Consider the following 2,500-nt stretch of genomic DNA (forward strand, 5'->3'; position numbering starts at 1 on the left):
TAGCTGAATACAAGGGTGTTCGTATAGTCTTATTGGTCATTCGTGTATGTTGCATCATGAGATGTGCCAGTCATCTCTTGTAGTTGAAAGGTAATGTATCTTTGTAAAAAGAGTAATCCCTGACACATGTTATTTATTGCGATATAGCTTTCTATTATACGAGACGAATCTCTTCCCATTACGTATTAAATCTTGAAGGAGTATTCTGTTTAATACCAGAATTCCTAAATATGCTTAATATTTACGTTTTAACATTAATTTCCGTTGGACTGGTAATACAGGGTTGGTTTATTTTTAATTCTTTACACAACAATAGTTTTATCAAAGAGTATTGTATAGTGCAAAGTTTATTAATATGAAAATAAAATTGGCAAACTGGAAGAGGAAAGAAAAACTAAACTTAATTTCAGTGTTTTGAATAAATATGGTTCATAAGATAATTGGAATGGGGTTTTAAGTGATTGTTTTCATAGTTTTCATTGTCTTCCATGTATCAGCAACATGTTCATTTTTGACAAACTCGAAATCATCATTGAGGGAGTGGGTAACCGCACTATTATATCTCCACCCCCACAGTCGGGGTTTCAGAGTAAAAATTTTCTCCTGATACAGAGTTACAGGGAATACTGTCCTCATAGTCAATGTGATCTGAATTTTATAAAGAATTTTCATATCAGTTTCCTGTTTGATCCATCAAAGTGCTACAGGCTGTTGGAGGGGTTCTACATAGTCTCAGTACCAACGGTGGCTAGAACCATGGCCACCGAGAGTCCATGCTATAGAACCAACCTCCTGTGGCCGGCCAGAAAAGGCAGATCAGCCAGATTTATTTAGCCATTTAAACCCTTCCCATAACGCTAATCCCTTGTTTATGGTTTTGCCTGATAACCGTCATTTACTCTTTGTTTTCCATACTTGTAGGCGTACAATGGCTGCTTGAGATTAAACCAGACAGTGAGCGTTGACCTTCTAAAGGCCCTATGCTCACCACGTGTTGAGGAAACTGGTTTGTCAGAGCAGGTAAAAACTGACGCTACATCTCTTTATTTTTAGGAAGAAGTTAGGTTTCCAATGGGTGAGGGCTCCTCTAAGCCACAGCAATGAAACCGTTATCGGAAGTTCAGAACGGTTATTCTGTAGTCGCGTTGCCCTCGAGTGTTTGGCAGGCTATAGATAGATAAGCAGAGGTCGTACCCGTAGAGAAACTACAAACCGTCTATATTGTAGATTGTTAGGAGAGCTGATAATCCAGATTTATTTACTACAGGATTTGTGGAATGACTCATAACTGACCTCCGTGAGTGACCCACACCCAGGATTAACGCCTTCACGAATAACAGCAGATGGTCAACATAACCAAAACAAACCAGAACGGTCAAGTAGGATCGAGATCAAGCAGGAACCTGATACAAAGAATCTGCTCTGTAAAACTTCGGTCTAGTTTCCCTGAAATTAATTTCCTCTGGCGATGAGGAGCGAAGCCTTCGTAAAGCTTAAAGAATCTTAAAAGTGCATTTTTAAAAGTATATCAACATTTAATCCAGGAAAACTGATCTTATTTTACCATAATCTTTAAGAACCTTCATTATTCTCCTAAATGACAAAGGCTAACTTGAACTTTCTGTTCGTTTCTGAAAGAGCAAAAGTCAAGCACCCATTGGTTACGACTCAAAAGAAATACTTGGATGAAAGCCTGTAGCTAAACACCACTTCAGATACATTACTGCACCCTATATAGGTCTAGATCTTGAATGCACCTATCTCCTACTTGTAAATTTTGAGGGAATTATAAAATTTGAGACTAGGTCTGGCGAACGATCGATCATTTCTGTTGCTAGAAGAGAATGCAGGCCAAAATAGCTGTTGAATTAAAATGTTTATTTGATCTTTGGGTTGAAACACCATTTCAGATACATTTAAGACATCACTGCATCCCATATAGGTCTAAACCTAGAATGAACCTATCACCTACTGTAGATTTCGAGGGAATTATGAAATCTGAGACTAGGTCTGGCTAACGATCGATCATTTCTGTTGCTAGAAGAGAATGCAGGCTGTTGAATTAAAACGTTTATCCGATCTTTACTCAACCCATGGCCGATGAAGTTTATTCAAAATTGAATATTTGGTTTTTACCGGCAAATCTGTGTCATCAAGAAGTGCAGAACCAGAATTACATATACTTGTCGGTTATTGGTGGCTTATTTACTATCTTATTAGGGTAAATTCAACTTCCCTGAAATACTTGATTAACATGTAATTACGTTACAGCACGAAATAGATATCTCCCAGCTGTCTAGCTATCATCTAGATAGATAAATGTCTTATCTCCTCTGTCTTAGCAGAGTGTTAAAAAAAACTCTTAAGACAGTAATCAGAACTTACATATCACTCACTAGTCACAATAACTTCACTCTAATTTTCATTTTGCTGTTTGAGCGACACAAATACTTTGTTTCTATGCACACTTAAACAACGTACAAATGCAAGCATGACAGAA

This window comes from Macrobrachium nipponense, chromosome 22 (assembly GCF_015104395.2).
Source record: "Macrobrachium nipponense isolate FS-2020 chromosome 22, ASM1510439v2, whole genome shotgun sequence".
Taxonomy (NCBI): domain Eukaryota; kingdom Metazoa; phylum Arthropoda; class Malacostraca; order Decapoda; family Palaemonidae; genus Macrobrachium; species Macrobrachium nipponense.